We start from the raw sequence: 19,443 nt of genomic DNA on the forward strand, positions 1-19,443 counted from the left end.
ATGCGATTTCCTCCCGGAGGCCCTAACTGGTCATTTGGTGCGCAGATAGTAGCAGACCGCTCTGCACAGACAGCTATAACCATGGTCTGGACTTTGCTTGTGAACCTTGAAGAGAGAAAACACCCTTTCAAAGTGCATAGTTGTGGTCAGCCTTGAGCCCAGACAGGACATATAGAGCAGAATCTAATGCCGTTAAGGCAGCGGTTTAAAACGGCGCCGGAGCCACCGCAGGAACAGCACTGAGTTCACAGAGAACATGGTGCACACATGACACATGGGGCTTTTAGTAGGTGCCATGTTGTGTCACAGACTCTTTAGTCAGTGTTACAAACATGGACTGGCTTACAACAGAGTGGTGTTTTATAGATGAGCTGTCAGGAGATCATGAGAAACACAGGCTTGACAAAGTTTCATGCAAATTTAAGCTGACAGTTTTTCTGAAAATAATCTATGTACATAAATACATTGTTTAATATGTTTTTTTAATGTCAGAGAAACTAATAGAAATATCCATCAACATAAAATGGCAGGATATATTAATATGTATAAAAAACATGTGTCTTTGAAAACCCATCAAATGGTGCTGTAGCTGGTGAATAGCCAAAAATGTTGAAAAGTGAGGTTTTAACCACAACTATTTTTTCTGGCCTATAACATACTGTGACACTTCTACTTTTAGAAAACATAAATATATTTCCCATAAACAATGTAGAAATATTTTAATGAACTAGTTATCAGTTTAAGAAACATGGCTGAAAACACAGTCGGTCTTATTAAAGGTGATTTTAACAGAGTTGCCAACTGTTTTCACGGGAATGTAGTGAATACATGCTCAAAAAGTTGCTAGACGTTGTGATATGATATCATAAACCAATTTGCATATTTATTGAATCATCATGATTATTCGCCTATCAAAATGTGTTACACGAAGAAGGATGATTTTAGAACAGACAGTTACAATAGAATAGACTAGAGTGAGAATCAGAATAGAAAATAATCAATTACAACTTATTTCTTATAGAAAGAAGTCATATTTGGTCATGGCACCACAAAGAAAGTATGTACATATTTACAGAATACTAGAATTTCTATCAAGAATGCAGACAAAATGAAGCAGCAGTAGTGGATAGTTGGGAAAAGACACAAAGGAAAAGGTTAAGGATGGAATAAATCACTTTTATTACCTGTAAATATCACAGAGAATAGAGTTAAAAACGAAGAACAGAGAATTGCATAGGTGGAAGAACCAGTGGTTACTGGTGATTGGTCACTGGGAACAATGGTGATCAGTGATTGGTTGTTGAGGACATAGGCCTGTGTAAGGGCAAATCCGTCAGACTTTACCCCCTGGTGGTGTGTCGAGCGAACCTGCTCTCCAACTCATATAACCAGCAGCTGTGATGTGGTCTAAAAAGTCACCATATCTAGCGACAACATCACTAAGCTGGCAACTCTGGTTTTTACTGATATCTTGCTAGCTAAGTGTGATTTCTGCATGCACTAAATGTCAGGATTTTACCAAGTTGCTGGTTACATGTATTGGCAAAGAGGACATAAGCTGAATAGATTCAGTTTGTAAACAGTATAAATACCAAAAGTCAAATTATCCACAATGCTCATATGTCATCGCTTACACTGTAGAAATAGCAGTAGACATAGTTGCAATGTTCAAATACTAACAAAGAAATGGTAAATTTAGCCAACAGAACAAAATTCACCAAATTAACCAGTTATTATTTCAGCACCAATATAATAGTGAACAGTGATCAGAGTCAACTGTGGATGATGCTTATGAGGGAATTGATTCCTCGTTTTCCATCGTAAGCTTGATGTATGATCTTTGATAAAATGAGGGATCATATTTACTATTTTAAATTTTATTTATTACAGGTTAAATTAAATGCAAATTAAATAAACAAATAGTATTTGGTGTCTTTCAGTGGAATTCTTAAAGTGCAATTTTCACTTTTGGGGTTAAACTGATTTTATTGCTTTAAACTTGACTTCTGGTTGAGATATGTGCAAAAGAAAAACATATTTCAGTTCAGACTGCAGTTTTCAAAACATTATATTGTAGAAAATGTCAAAATTTCTCCAAGTCTCCACACATAAGGTTTTTGGAAACACTTTAATGCTCTCTTTCCATCCCAAATAGCTAGCCAGCTAGTTTACTGCAAGGAAGCATCACATTTGTCACAAGTAGACATTTCAGTATCACAGTCTTGATTTGCATCAACACATTCTTAGATATTTAAATATTTATTTATATATAAATATTTATTTATTTAACAGCAGCCAAGACTGTTGAAAAATACCACAACTACATTGTTTATCCCTAAAATTGTGTACTGTAATATAGCTAGCAGGCTAGTTGAACAGGCAGGTTCTGTGGCTAAAAGTTTCGAGCTTTCACATCACTCTATAACAATTTGCATATCAGACGTGATAGGTTGAAATGTTTGAGCCTATATCTGAGGTCACAATCTGAGCTGATTTATAATGAAATTTTTTTTCTTGGTACTGATGAAGTCTCTGTTCCAAATACTGATTTATCTGGAATCTGCCACCCAACAGCAATCACGTTTTGGGGCACTCTAAGGCATTTTTTTTTAACACAGAAATCTGTAAGGGTTCACAGACTTTGCAAACTAGTATGCCATAAACAAGATGGAGACAGTAAATGCGATTATCATGTCACAGCCACCACAAAATTCATCTCAAATAGCAGGACACAATCCTCCAGATTCATTCAGGAGCAGAGAGTTTTTTTGGGGACTTGTGGTTCTATAATGTGGCGCTATTGTTAGAACTGACCACACACCATTGTTACATGATAAACAGACAGATCTCCTTATGTGATCTTTTAGTTATTCTAGCGTAACCACAGTCTTATGATATAATGGTGGATTTGAGATACAGAGCTCTTGCCAAAAGGCTATCATACAAAATACTGTAATGTCGTACGGGAATGTGGATTTTTACCCCCCATAAATTGCTTTTCCCTTCTGTGATAGATGCATTTTTCTCTTGTCAAGCTTCAGGGACAGTCTGGCTGGAGCCTTACTGTTGCAATCTGAGCTTTTGGGATTTCAGGGTGATTATGCTCATATATGCAGAGACATTTTTTGGGGACATGATTATGACATGATTATGAGATGGACCTGTTACTTGTTCAGAAATTGCAGAAAAAGCAGGGTATGTTTTAGATGATAGTGTCTGAAAGACACATTTTTATTAGAATTCATTCTAAAAGAATTCATTTGGGAACATTGACATAGATACTAAGCCACAAAGAAGACTCAAGACATTACAACACCAGCTCAAGACATTACCACTCCCCACCAGTCCAATTTCAGTTTTTAGTACCTCTTTGCGAAGTCTTGCCAATTCTCTAGTTGCATTTGTTCTGAGCCTTGTTTATCCCTGATGGCCTTGTGTGTGTTTAGAACCTTTTCTTTCTTTCTTTCTGAGTATTCTTTGATTTGTTCTCTGGACAGTGTTTGGATTATCCTCTGGATGGCATTTTGACCCTTGCCTAGTCTATTGTTTTGGATGCTAAGCCATCTCCTGAGTCCAGTGTATAACTACTTACTAGAGTAGTAGCTAGCTAATAGTATGCTACGGGAATTTAGATATAATGTCACAATATCACTAGGCATAAATAAACACACTCTGCTAAAGCCTGACAGAGAGCATACACACTAAAAATCGCCTCTATTTATTGTTGCAGAACTAATGGCACACAGGTAGCTAGGATTGATGATTGATAGGAATGATTGATTCATTGATATGGTGAAGTTTTCAGTAAGGACAAGTTTATTTAAATTTTAATAAAAGAGTGTCAGCTCTTTGTGACAGTAAGTTTTCCACCACAGGAAAGTCTTCAGGATAGGGAACATGAGAGGCTTATGAGGGAATGATCATTTATAGCTGATATAACAAAATCTATAACAGGAACTAACATGTTTTGTGGATGTTCATTACATAAATGGAAAATTTTTAATCATTGGGAAACTGCTGTGGTATAAGAGGAATAATACACTCCGGGATGCTGTTACTGGAAAACGATCAACTTTGGGGAGGTAACAGTAACTTCGCACACCACTTTGCACACCACACAGTCATTGATTATTTTCCTATAACAGCACAGCTTTTCAAGTCTTATACACACAAACAGAATGGTTTTAGAATAGGCATAGAACCCAGAAATGTATCAATACCTTGTTACTAGAAACTACAAGAGCTTTTTTTGGTAGTACTTCCGTTAGAGTTGTACCCATATCATCCTAGATCCTCATGCTTTACTTTGTTACATTGCATGCCTGGCCCATGTTTCATGATCTCTGTCTGAGAACATCTAAAATCATTGTATTTTAACTGCAGGAAAGATCAGAAAAGAAGGTGTTTTTTTCAGTGTTGGAATGAAAACACTGTGTACCAATGCCTTGTGTTAACAGACAGAATTGATTATGATGTATACACACAGTGCTCTGCTTTACTTTCTAAAAACATACGTGCAATACTGAAGCTGAACAACATGTGCTTTCACACAAAGTGCTGAAGAAATGACAGCATCTAAAATAAGAGAGTGAGATGTGTTTTTCACAAATACCACTTTAATTCAGTGCTGAATCTAATTAGCAGGCCTTATGCATCATAGGATAAGCATGGAAGTAGAGAAAGAGAGAGAGAGAGAGTGAGAGAGAGAGAGAGAGAGGCTCTGACTACAGATGGGTGGAGGAGGGTGGGAGAACTGGAGAGGAGAGAAATAAAAGCCACTCGTATGTCATACAGTGCCATGTATACTGAATACAAATCAGAGAGGAGGGCCTTTTTAGCCAGGCGTAGTGTTCTCATTTCCAATGCAAGAACTGTAGAGCAATCAGAAGTCCCTACGGATGAAAGCATGACCGCAATATCTGCTAATGCCACATTTGCAAATCCTCATGTCCAGACAGAGAGAGAGAGAGATGAGGAGAGAGAGAGAGCTCTGGAAAAAGACAAAAAGAGAAGCCGAGAGTGAGAACGAGAAATGTATGATTTATATATATAGAGAGAGATGTATGTATAGAGTGTAAGGTTTGGATGTATAAGAGCGAAGGAGATGAAGAGAAGGAAAGAAAGAAAGGGAGGGGTGGTGTGATGCTCTGTTTGGCGAGGTATAAAAAAAAAGAGTATTCGCTTGCGAGAGCTCAGCATGAGCTGCTTTGTAGTGCCTGCGCTGATGGAAGGCGAGCCTGGGCCAGGATTAGGCTCTTTTCATCATCCAGTCCCATCTGGTATCAAGACTCTGTTTGTTAGGGCTTCGGTTCTTTAATGTCTCGGCTTGGATTTCACAACGATTCATTCCTATTACAGCTGTGGGGAAAATGTAGCTATCCCCCCTTTCCAGTGCACACAGTATGATAAAACCACAGAAGATCATGACAGAAAACATAAGGTGAGGCAGTTTAGAACCAGGCTTCATTTTAAGCAACTGTAATTAAGAACAATAAGGGAAGAGGCATAAAGGATGGATTACCTCCTGCTTGTCTATCTTTTAGACTCTCTCTTGCACTTCCCTTTTAATTTCCCCCTAAATCTGCCAATATATAATATATCCTATATTTAAATACTTCATCAACACATGACTTGCTTGATTTCAGTATTTCTTTAACATACACACGTGACAAATTAAAAGAAAAAAAACAACACAAAGTATCTTATTAAGGTGTTGGGCCACCATGAGCCACCAGAATATCTTTAATTCACCTTGACATAGATTCTATAAGTCTCTGGAACTGTACTAGAACTGTACTTATGGACACCATACTTCTAAACGAAATTCCCTCAATTGGTTCTTTGATGATGGTGGTGAAGAGCACTATCTAACACATGCGTCCAAAATCTCCCATAAGTGTTTGGTTAGGTTGAGATCTGGTGACTGTGAAGACAGTAGCATATGATTTACGTTATTTTCTTCATCAAACCATTCAGTGAGCCTTTGCGTCCTGTGGATGAGGAGCGGTGCCATTTGGATAGAAATGTTTCATCACAAGCTAATCTGTCAGAATAGCTTTGTATTGATTTGCAGTGACACTTCTCTTTAAGGGGACAAATGGACCCAAACCATGCCAGCAAAATGTCTCTCACACCATAATAGAGACAATGTTTTTTCTATTAATTTGTCATTTGTATATAATTTAAGTCTTTTTTTGCTAGGAGATGAAACCCTAGCACAGCAAACACATTTATCTCTCTTAAATCAATGGTTCTGTGAAAAAAATTACTCAGTTTTTCAATTTTTTTAGTTAATTAGCATTTACGTGTCTTTAGTTTTTCACTGAAACGACTAGGATAATGTAGTGAACAATACTGAAAGTCTGTCTCACCCAAACCTGTTTTTGTAAATGCATGCCCAAATCTTTATGCTTTAAATTACCCAAGCTAGGTAGTCCATATTTAAGTTTAAAGTAGAACTATACTCTATTATCATGCATTTCCAGCTTCCGTAATATTCTCTCACAGACTTGCGTGGAACGATACCAAATTGTGTTAAGCAAAAAGTGATTCCAGTTGTCCGAGATGGCTGCCCCCACTTGGCTACACAATAAAGCTTTGTTCATTTTTATAGATTACAGTAAGTCACACTGTGTCCTAAACCACATCAGCGAGTCTGCACAGCATTACTGAGGAATTGGAGGCGATTTGAGGCAAATATTTATGGAAGAGGTTTTGGGGGAGTGTAACAAGTGTGATGGTGCTCTATGCGGACAGCACAACAGGCCCATGGTAAGTATGATGCTGAGACCCTGTTTGTTGCCATCAAACATGAACTAGCTTCTTTTCAGCTTCTTTCTGTCATCGTTCAAGGTCAGTGTCCAGCCTGGGCAGACTTGAAGCAGATAAAAGACTCAAGGAGAAAAAGAACAGTAAAGTAGTCATCCATTCATCTTCAGTAACTGCTTTATCCTGGTCAGGGTGGCATATAAGGTTCAGGTGAGCCAAATCAGCCCTTCCATTTCCTGCTACGTACAGACATCTATTACTCCTTAGCTCAGTAGTCTCATAGCTCTAGTCCAAAGCTTAAGTAGCAAACTTTGGAAAGCAAACATGTCTTGGCTGATTGATTATATTTGGGGTAAGGGGAAAAGTGTGAGGTGTTGTAACCAGGCAGTATGATACTGTATTTGTATACATCAAGATGTAAATGAATTGGAACTAGTTTGTTTATAATGAATATAATGAAGCTTAACATGCAGTGTGCATACAGCATCAAAGGCAAAGTATTATGTATTGCCTTTCGCTAATGACATTGCCAATATCCTGAAGACACAGTTTTAAAGACAATGGGTAGGAACCCAGATAGAAGACCATTGTGGGACAAATATTGCCATTGTCATAAAGGTCAGTTAGTGTTTTGTGTGCCAATGGTGGTCCATGAATATACACTATATGGCCAAAACCCATATGTGCTTGTTGAACATATCACTCCAGATTTAGTCCCCTCTTTGCTGTTAGAATAACCTCCAATCTTCTGGGAAGGCTTTCCAGTAGATTTTGGAGTGTGGCTGTGGGAAATTCTGCCCATTCAGCCACAAGAGCATTAGTGAGGTCAGGCACTGATGTCGGGTAAGAAGGCTTTGGGGGTGCAGTCAGCGTTCCAATTCATCCCAAAGGTATTCAGTGGGGTTGAGTTCAGGGCTCTGTGCAGGTTATTTGAGTTCTTCCGCTCCAACCTTGACAAACCATGGACCTCTTCATGGACCTCTTCATGGACCTCACTTTGTGCACAGGGGTATTGTCATGCTGGAACAGGTTTGGGCTCCTTTGTTCCAGTGATGGGAACTTTGTAATGATACAGCATACAATTCTATACAACCATGTGCTTCTAACTTTGTGGCAACAGTTTGGGGAAGGCCCACATACAGGTTTAATGTTCAGGTAGGTTATTTTTACCCTCATTCCATGGTGGTATGGGGGCCAGATGATAGTGATAAATAAAAGATGATGCTGGGCCTCCAGTCCTTCTAGTACTTAGGAATCTTTTCACTCTCTGTGTTGTCACAAAACAGCTTTAAAGAAACCCAGATGTAAATTTAGATCCCTAATTATCAAGCCAGAAAAGCTCCCGACACGACATGATGAAGAAACATTGAGAGGAACCAGACACAAAAGGGAAGCTATCATCTTCTGGGTGACATCAGATGGTGAGGATATAAATCATTTAAATTAAAGCATACATTTGTAGAAGAGTAAAGACAAACAGTACTAAGTGTGTTGATCTGATCCATGAACTGGATCAGATGTGATCTGGGAAAACACTCCAGTGTTATGGCTCCTCTCACTGAAACTGAATATCCTTAATGTTAAGAACACATTCTAACACTAGCTTGGATGCACATTAGGCCTTTAAACTCTGACACCAACTCAACCCTGATGATTTGCTGTGTGCATACATCATGTGCCAAAAGATGAGCTCTGACATTTGCGGAGTTGCATGAGTGATTGTAATATTGCCGAGGGAGTGACAGCTGAGGATGGCTGAATCTGCCTTAAGCACACATGACAGACAGGTGGTGAATTATCTTTGACAGTAATACTCAGGTAAAAGCGGATCTGACAAGCAAAATGTTCTAGTTATTGTCACAAATGACTTGTGTGGGTGTTTTTTATGTCAAAATGACAAGTGTTGATGCTGTGAGGTCTCTCACGAATGCTCTAACATGCGGATATTCTTACAGTAGGTTTGGTAGGATGTTCATGATGATCAGTGTATTCAAAATGGGCTTTATTAAGAGCTGAGTTACGCACTCGTAGTGAGGAAAGAATACTGAAATTGCGCACATCAGTATTCCGATTTCAGACGCAACTACAAACTTAAGTGCTATTTAGAGATCTGTGTGAGAGTTACGCAAATGAAGTGGAGTTTGCATAAGACAGAAGAGTGTCACTGTTATGCAAAATAAGAGGATGTGTTGGATCAAGTGCTATTTTATATAGCTGCTCTATAATGGAGCTGGAATCCATATTGTTAAATTAAACCACATTTGCAGTGATTAATGTGATAATTACAACTAGGGCTATTAATGCAGCAATTATTATTTATAAATATTTCAAAGCTTGCCATAATCTTATACATACATTATAATGGTTACATAATTCTATGATATTTTCTAGGTTTAATTATTATCTCCATAGTTTCTGTGAATTCCTTTTTCAAATGGATTTAAAACTCCATTTTTGCTTTGTTATGGTACTATCAGCATATCCCTTGGCACATTTCCCTTAATATGATGTTAATAAGTGTTTTGTTTGTTAGCTATTCAAAACTGAGTAGAAACTGTATGTACCCTTATGATATGAGTGGGCTTGTAAAGTATTCATTAATCTTGTGAGAGCTCTTCACATCCAGCATGAGAATGTACTTCACAGCTCGGGGAGTCAAGAGGCATGTCTTTACTGGTCATCATGTGACTGGAGTGTCTGCACTGTCACTCAAACAAGGTCGACGATAAAATCATCAAGGCTAAAAATGGTAGCTAATAAATAATATAATAAGCTAGTTAGAATATGAATTCAAGTGTTGGGCACAACTCTGCAATAGTCATTATCCTTTTCTGAGAAAGTGTCTGAGGCAGCACATCATGTTTGTGCCCTTGATAGAAAGACTAGCAAGTCCTTGGATAACACTTGGCTGTGATTGATGTTATTTCTTCACTACACTCTCAGAAATAAAGGTACCAAACTGTACTTTTGCTTGTTCCTGGGTCATACCATCAAGGTTACATCGTTTGTTCCTTTAGTATGTATCTTGCACCTGGGAGCAGTAGGAATGAAACTGTAGTTTACCTTTCAAAAAAATTTAAGCTGCATAATTGGACCATACATACCACTCATGTACTGTATAAAAGTATAAAAAAAGGATTAAAAAGAAAAAAAATGAAATATCACTTTGACATAAGTATTCAGACCCTTTGCTATGACACTTGAAATTTAGCTCAGGTGCATCTCATTTCTCTGGATCATCTTTGAGATGTTTCTACACTGTGATCCACCTGTGGCAAATTCAACTGATTGGACATGATTTGGAAAGGCACACACCTGTCAGTATAAGGTCTAACAGCTGAAAATGCATATCAGAGCAAAAAAAGCAAGGCATGAGGTCAAAGAAACTGCCTTCAGAGCTCAGAGACAGGATTGTGTTGAGGCACAGATCTGGGGAAGGCTGCAAAAAAAATTCTGCTCGGACTTGATCCCAATCAAACATCTCTGTAGAGACCTGAAACTGGCTGTCCACTGACAGTCCCCATCCAACCTGACAGAGCTTGAGAGGATCTGCAGCGAAGAATGGCAGAAAATCCCCAAATCCTGGTGTGTAAAGCTTGTCACATCATATCCAAAAAGACTTGAGGCTGTAATCGCTGCCAAAGGTGCTTCATCTGAGTTAGGGGTCGGAATACTTATGTCAGTGTGATATTTCAATTTTTTCTTGTCAATAAATTTGAAAAGTTATCACAAATCTGGATTTTGCTTTGTGATTATGGGGCATGGAGTGTAGACTGTTGTGGAAAAAAAAAAAAACATTTTAGGATAAGGCTGCAACATAACAAAATGTTTTAAAAAATGACAGAGGCGGAATATTTTCTGATTGTACTGTATTTCATAATTGTGGGACTGGGTAAATTCTTTTTCATGAGATCATGTCTGCTCATTTGAAGCATCAGTCTGGTGAATGTGGCTAATAAAAGAGAGTCCAGGTCTCTTTTGGCAGGCAGAAATACCAGTCCTTGACTGGACTCAGCAGAAGACAGGACGATTAGATGGAGTGCCACGGGGTGGGTGAAGTGATAAAAGATGGACAGTGGAACAAAGGGATGAACCTGTCCACCTGTCAGACACTCATGTGAAGATGTCAGGGTTTGTGGTCTCCGATATGTCCATGCTTTTACCTCCCAAACCACCCAGGCTGTGAGCTTACATCCTGTACTGACAGGAAATCCCAGGATAAATGGGTTTATGCAAAATATCAATTATGTGAAGACTCTGTACAATCCCAGTGGCAGATGAAGAGCACCTCAATAGCCTGTCTGCATCCAATTTACAGAGGTGAAACAAAGACAAAATTGCATTGCCTAGAGTAAGGACGCTGTTTCGGTGGTTGATGTGAAGGACAACATCTGCCATGAAAAGCAGTGTTGCAACTTTTTTTTCACTCAGAGAGACCAGAAATAAATTGAGAAGCACTGGAAGGCAGAGTATAAGATGGACAGAGGAAGCTTGACACATCACATGTTCTCCAGGATCAGCAGCAGGGCCGGCTGTTATAAATGAGCTCTTTCAAGGAAAAAAATACATGAAAATAAAGTGCAATTTTTGAGATAGTATAAGCTACAAGTGCTCCACCTGATTGTTAACCCTAATCATTCAGAACTTTTCATATGATGTGGGTCATCCTTATCAATTTGCAATTGGGAGACCATGATGAGGTTGTTATCCTACTTTAAGTAACATATTTGCTTTATATCTGAAGCATTTTATGCTGCGGACGGGGAATCCCAGACATGGTGAGAGGTTTAAATAGATCACTGAGCGTCTCCGGAGTTGTGCGTGTGTGTGGTCAAGAGGAGACTGTAAATAACTGAAGAAAGTCCCAGTGGGGAGTGGCAGAGGTCACATTTGTCATGGTGGTCAACCTGAAGCAATAAAACATCTTCTACCATCATCGTCACTAAGCAAATATGCCAAAAAGATGTAGAAATATACAGTAATCACATCTTTCACTTGGATGCAAATGAAATGATTTTGAGCAAGCAAAATTTCCCTTTACTGGTATATGAGTGATTTCTGTTCAAGGTGAAATATTTGCATTGTGTCCAAGATACTAAGTTATATAAACCATATATATGTTTCCCCATCCCCTTCCCCCCCACACACTCCATTTTCCTAGATGTGCACACGCAGAGCTGACATTCTCTACTTGCTCCAGGACAGCCCCTTCTGCAAGTCAATAGTCTAGCAATCACAGTCCTATAATAGCAATAACCCTGGAGTGATTGTCTAATTCTGTCTCAATCACACTGTCTGAACGGTCACACCATCTCAATCTGCACTGGCTGATGTGATAGCAGAACCAGACAAGAGATAATACTTGGAAATTGGATCAGCAGACCTGTGAAATAGCCAACACAGTGTTTCACACAAGGCATGCAATTCCATTGTTGAAATTCCCAGACTTAAATCTGAACTTTTCGAAAATTGCTTGTCCCATGACTTTTCTGATAGGTTTGACCTTCAAATACAGATATAGTTTCTGGTTTCAGGAGAAAGGGGCCTCTAAAATGAACCCTTTCTGTCATAGTCAGACACAAACGTAGGGATGCATTGACACCGATGCTGGTATCGGGAAAAGAAATATTCCAGTCTCAGTATCAGTATCGGTATAAGTCTGATACTGGGCATACTTACTTGTACACATATTCAAAAAAGCCCAGACACCAAGATCCAATACCACTTGACAGCCTAGTGTACCTAGCATACATTGTGGCACTAGTGGCATTTAAATAGTATCTTTAACAGAGAGTGCAAGGTGCACACAGAGCAGTATTAGCAACACAAAGGTATTCACACAAAGGTATTCACATTGAAGTGAGCAAACAGAGAAGTGGTTGGGCATTAGTGCACTTTACTAGTGTGAGAACTGAGCACTGATGAAGCACAAGTGCTTCCAGGGTCTAATTCGCTTGCAAAAACACTCCATTGCCATGATAATGCCATAACAATCCACGGCCATAACATTTTAAACATAAAACTCAGCATGAAAAGATCATTGCTAGCAACACACAGGAGCAACCAATGCTGCAGCAAACGCTAGACTCTTATCTCGTATGTTGTTCTTGACAATCAGTGACTATTGGTCATTGACAACATGGGATTCCAATGCAACAAAAACAATAAAACATACTTGTAGTTGTAGTGAAGGACTTTTCCAAAGTGAAACAAAACCCACTCTCGACTACAACCCTACTTGATCCAAGCTAACTAATGTAGCTAGCTAATGAACTTCATTTAAAATCAGCTAGCTAACATTTAAAGAACATGAACTGTAATGTTCCATGATGCGCATAGTCGCTTAACACTAAGTATGTTACTCATTTTGGTATCAGTATCTGTATTGGTATTAATGAATACCAAAAACATACCTGTACTCAGTTTAAAAAGAAAAAAAAAATCAATGCATCCCCACCTACAGTATTTCCTTATACAAATTCTGTAAAGTGTAATCTTTTTTTCATGTAATCATGTTTTTTTTCATGTTTTCATGTTGCAATACTTATTTACACATATATGACGTGGTTCTTATCTCCAAAGCAAATCTAATGATACGATTATGGCTTCAACCTGACCATCGATCATGTTAGAACTAACAAAAAGGTTTTGAAAACAAGGCCAGTATCCAATATCTAATCTGCTTGATATCCAACCAAGAGTCAATAAAGGTGGGTTTCGCATGCTGACAGTCTGCATTTTAGCCCAATGTTTGAAGAGTCAAAGATATCCACCATTGGAGGTCAGTTTTCTTACTGGCTTCCCACCGAGACCCCATGATGTTCAAGCTTGAGGAACAGAGGGGGAAGAAGGAGGGGATGTAAAAGAGATTCACTGTGAATGAATGAAGATTTTAATCGTCTTATGTGAGGGCCCTTCATCGGATCCTTATAAGATATCTTCTGTGATTCGGTCCGAAAGGATCTCTGTTGGAGAGGGTAAGAGTATATGGCTACCTGCAGTGCTAGATGGAAAAAGTGGGGTTTCCTTTCCAGTGCATCCATTGCTAAACAGTGGCTACAGTCGTCCAAAGGCATTTCACCGCTGCTTATTCTAATCCAATTCAACAGGGGAGGAAAAGAGAAAATGCAGAAATCGCCATAGAAATAAAAGTCCATTCTTTTTTTTGGTAGCCTTGGTGTATTAGCATGTATTAGCTTGACACAAGTGTTAGCAGGTTTGTTATTTTGCTCATTATATACCATTATGTTTGACATTCTTCACACATCTTTGCCCTTATAACCACCTGCAAGAGTTTCATGATTTCTAAACGGTAATCTTGTTACCAAATTTCCGCATTTTCATGTCATGTTTCTCAGAAATAACCCACAATGGCGGGCTGCAAAGATGGCAAAGATAATCGATGACATTCAGACCAGTCAACATTAAGGCGACCCCCTACCTGGCCCCGTCTCGTTTCTTCCTCCGCCTTGTTTTCATCCCCGAAATGGATTGTGTCTGTCCGTTAGCCATCCCTCTCCTGCAGCCGATGATGATCCGTAGGTGGTCTTGGACCAGGGCGTCGTCCTTGGCATTGTGTGTATCTGGAAAATGCGTGTCCCCCCCAACACTTGCACTCACGCTGCAGTTTAAGCTGCCATCATCCGATTGGACAGTCGACGGCAAGTCTTCATCAGCAGAACATCCCTGTTGTCATGACAACTTGCCAATATGCCTGCCATCCAAACACAGATGAATAAAGAATGTTTGACTTTTTTTTTAAGACTACGGATTACACTTGTTACATGATTGATAGCTCATTCTGTTTGTAGCCCTCTTGTCTTATTCCATGCTAACCTGAACACTCCGCGACTAGCATTGAGGCAACCTTAGCAACCGCACTGGGCTGTTAGCCATCTGCGGCTTCCAGCTTATTCGCTCCAATTCATCGCATAACAGGATGGAAAATCGGCTTAAAATGACATATCATGACAATTATGCTTTGTACACACGGGGAGAAAAACGGAAGCTACATTTTTTTAACAGTAATCCTATTCCTTCTGAAAGACTGCATGCATAATCGTGATTGCGAGTGGCTAGCTGTGTTGGCTAAGTTGGCTCTGGTTAAAAACAAAGATTAGCCGTTTGGGACAGATTATCACCAATCTGACCATACTATTGTCCATGCCAGTTCATCTGAACACGATTGAAACTTAGATCAACAAGCCTACTGAAAAGTACCATGTACTCATTCCTCAGTTCTGACTCAGTTTCAGGACAAAACAATGACTGAGAAAAAAAACATGAGAAGTGAAGTGAGAAATGGGGGAACAAAAAGGAGGAGCCTGAAGAAGAAAGGGAAAGAATTATCTCTGTGTCAGGCGTGTTCTCCCGTCGTGAACAGATGTACGATTCCACACAGAGACTCCCGCTGTGTACCGAGCTGGCCCCATGGTGGGTGTTAGCGGCAGCCGTTTCCATACTTCGTTTCCCCTGGACTCCTGATGCTCTAACCCCAGCCGCTGCAGCCCTCTGTGCCACCCCCCCAGGTCTCAAAGCGTCCTGGGATGCTGGGCCTAGTCCCTGGCCTTTTAATGCTAATCCTTGGGCATTGTTCTTCCCTGGCACCCTACCTGGTGCTGTAGAGAGTGGCGAGACTGCAGAGTGTCCACGGGGCATCAGTGATAGCGGGTGATGAATGAGAAGAGAAACCATGCTGAAGTCTGGAAGACTCCCTGTGTCTGATGGTAGAGGCCCTGGTCAAAAACTGTGGCCAAAAAAAAAAGAAAAGAGAAAACAGAAGGTGTTGTTCTCCTTACCTTTACATTGTGTTGTAAAAGATTTTATTGAAGTAAAAACGTGTATAAAACCTGAATGGAGTATGTATGAAAAGTTCAACTATGAAATTTTTAGGGAAAATCTTCAAAAATTGTCTCATTAAATACAAGAAACTATATATTCACTCTGTAATGCAATGACACTATGATCAGATACTTAATCCAGAATGACTGGTATTCTTCCTAATTACAAAAGCAACACCAAAAAGCACAAAATGGATGTTTTTCTTACGTTTCTTTAATATTCCCCAGCCAAATTTGTACAAATTAGAAAGAGTGAGTGTGGTTGGATTTTGTGCTATTTACTTACAAAACAAGTCATCAGGAAAGGTATGAATGCCAACCCAAACCATAACCCTAACCTTTATAACTTTTCATGTAAATTGAGTTGTGTAATTTCTAAGCTTAAAGCTCAAGCACTGATGTGCAGTAGGACTGGTTTATTCTTAAGTGATGTGATTATAACAGCCATTAATTCATTCATTCATCTTCAGGTACTGCTTTATCTTGGTCAGGGTCATGGTGAGTCATAGAGCCTATCCCTGGAATACCGTGCGTGGGAATACATCATAGACAGGGACATCAGTCCATTGCAGGGCACCATGCACACTTATTTATACTCAGCTACCGATCCACCTACTGGCATGGTTTTGGAAGGATTGAGGAAACCGAAGAATAAGGAAAAATCCCAATGGAATACAGGGAGAACATATGAAACTCTGTACAGACATGGTACAGACACTGAGTGCATGGTACATAAACCCTGTGCTGTGAGGTGGCAATTGTACCTGGTGCACCACTCTGCCAACCTGACAACAGTCATCATTTTGTTTAATAACCCATTATGTTTGACAAGTTGTTTGGTTGCATAAATAATTGTGCAGGATGTGGCTATAGGGCCAGTAGTGACTTGAGTTGAAACCACTGGATCTGACCTACATTTTATATTATACAGCGTATTGTATTATACAATTATATATATATATATATATATATATATATATATATATATATATATATATATATATATATATAAAGTACTGTGCAAAAGTTTTAGGCACATGCAAATAAATGCTGTAGAGCAAAGATGCCTTCAAAAAAATAATAATGAATAATGAATATTTCTACATTAAAAAAATACGATAAAGAGCAGTAAATAGTAATAAATGAAACAAAGTCAATATTTGGTGTGACGATCCTTTGCTTTAAAAGAAATAGTAGTCTCAGGTACAGTGTGTGCCTGAGGAAATGAGCTGTAAGTGTTACTGAGCATCTTGCAGAAGCAGCCACAGTTCTTCTGGAGACTTTGACTGTCTCACTTGCTTCTTATTTTTGCAGCAAAACCCAGCAGCCTTCATTATGTTTTTTGTCTGAAAAGTGGTCTCTTATGTAATATGCAGCTTTCTTTACTGACATAAAAACATTTTTCTGTAACATTTCATTTTGTGCTGGAAAATTAATGTTTGGAAATCTAAAATGTTTTTGTACTGAATCAGTAATGTAGAAGTCATCAAATAAAAATCTGTAACAAAGTTTGTACTAAAAAAAAAAAAAAAAGTAGGGTGCTTAAGACTTTTGCACAATACTATGTGCATATATGTATATATATATATATATATATATATATATATATATATATATATATATATATATATATGTATAAAGGTAATGGTCCACCATTTGACAGTATATAATATGTATCATGTATCGCAACATGGTTTTCAGTACAAAATTTTTGGCTCCTCCACAGTTCCCCACCACATCTCTCCAGTCCTTCAGTACAGCAGAGCGTTTAGAGTTTTACTGCAGAGTTTCTGCATTTGCCTCCAGGGTGATGCAAAATAAGACTTCAAAGTACACTGAAATAGCTCTGACACACACTCACTTCCTCATGTTACACAGCCTAAGTGGGATGGCATGACTGTAACCTGCGTCAGACAATCAGATACTTGTTACCGGTTCAAAGTGTGAGTGAGATTCATAGATGATGACATGATGACGTGATCTATTGGGAATTGATTAAGACATCTTGGGGTTTTGGCAGGCATGGTGTTATCTTGTACAGTCTTCCCCATGCCAAACATGTTGTAATGTGGATAAAATGGAAAGCCTTTCGGGAGACGGTTAAATTTGGAACTAAGATGTTGCACTTGCTGACAAACACACTGTGGAGCTGCAACTGATGAATATTAAGTGTTCTTGGCAAACATGTAAATTCTGTGTAGTTCTAGAAAGGGAGTGCAGTGTTTGTGACTGGGAACTGTAGCAGACTCGCACAGAAATCTATCACAACAGCCAAACTCTTGTGAGCTCCTGAGTTATATGCACAGGGTTGCCAGGTCTCAGCAAAATTTCCAGCTCAAATACAGTACATCTCAAAAACCACACAAAAACATCTTAAACTAACTCAGAAAGTTCAGGGATTGGCAAAGGGAGACACATTTTTCTTGTTTTTCTCAGTCTTTGCGTGGGAACCCTTCACTGTGGTGCCGCACACATTTCTGATTTGCAGTATCTGCCATATGCCTTTTTATCATCACCTGCTGCAGCCATTATCCACTCCTTAATCCCTCTTTCTCTATCCCAATCTTTGCAATATGTCTTACAACATAAATATTGCTGTACATCGTAGATACAATGGATGTCATTCATCAACCTGGATATGAACGGATTTATGTGTAAATCGTTCATAGGAGCATTTACACAAGAAATTTCTTGTGCATAAAAATCGTGGAAAATTTCAGAAAAATGTTCATATCCTACTTGTGCTCCTGAGCGTGTGTAAATTTATTCTGTCTGACAATCTACAAGACACTTTGCTTTGAATAAAAAAAGCAATTTCCCTGTGTGATGTGCATGGTGTCCATGGTCTCCTGGGTACAGTAGATGTATACTTTTCTCTGTTTTGATGTTAAACCATTTTCTTTTCACAAATGATTCACCTTTTCTGTAGTTCTCCAAATTTTGGCTTTTCAAGGGGTTGTATATATACCCACATACACACACACACACACACATATATATATATATATATGCATAGATGTGAGTGAAAATAAATTTAACTTCTACTTCTAAGAAAGTCTATTTTGCCGTTGACTTGTCATTTCAGCTCTGTGAGCTTTGCCTTTTATGGAAGAAAATCTGCGTTTCTGAAACTTTTGTAAATCCAGCTGAAATGTTTTGTTCGGTTTGGTTCACACAAACATTTACACACAACTTTACTAAAAGATTGATAAATGAGGCCCAGTGTCTGCGTTTACAATTTCCCTTTGTTTGCTATAGCCTATGTTTGTGGAAAATGGATATCATTTTGATTAACTGATTAAAAACAAAAACTTGGCAGCTGATGACAAATTTGAAACTCTTTGAAAAAACAGGCCATTTGTGGACTTGCTTTTTTTCCCACATACAACCTTGTTCCAAAACTAGGACAATTTGGTGTTTAAAAAAAGCAACCCTGTTTATGCATTACACTGATAACTTTAAATAACTTGGTCATTTTGTATTAATGACTTGAAAGAAACCAATCTAAAGGGCATTCAGACAAATCCATAAATTAAGACTAGCCATTCAAAAGAAATGGCACCCTAGAAAAGGAGGAAGTGTTAGCTTGTGCTTCAGGTAGCTGACGTTTTACACTGACTGAGCTGCATTACTGGAAGATTCAGTGCATGCCACATTTAGATGACGCTCTTTCAACATTTAGTCATCATTTTGTCATTTTCAGCTTGACTAAATGTAAATTAGCTTTGCCGTGAACATGCTTAGTAATTTATGGTTGATTGCCATTTATCAACATACACACGAGTATAAAGGAAATCAGCGTTACCGAAACTTAATAAATGTCAATAAATATATT

The 19,443-nt window shown here is 38.7% G+C and overlaps 1 protein-coding gene across 1 annotated transcript in view; it reads right to left on the reverse strand.

Moving 5' to 3' along the window:
• The window catches only part of LOC113538481 (axin-2), an 85,333-nt gene extending 70,955 nt beyond the window's left edge, over window positions 1-14,378 (reverse strand). The window contains exon 1 of the mRNA XM_026933577.3: window positions 14,210-14,378. The gene's annotated coding sequence lies outside the window, so the exon portion shown is untranslated. The remainder of the gene's footprint in view (window positions 1-14,209) is intronic.
• Window positions 14,379-19,443: the final 5,065 nt, after the last annotated feature.

Source organism: Pangasianodon hypophthalmus, chromosome 2, assembly GCF_027358585.1.
Source record: "Pangasianodon hypophthalmus isolate fPanHyp1 chromosome 2, fPanHyp1.pri, whole genome shotgun sequence".
Classification (NCBI taxonomy): Eukaryota; Metazoa; Chordata; class Actinopteri; order Siluriformes; family Pangasiidae; genus Pangasianodon; species Pangasianodon hypophthalmus.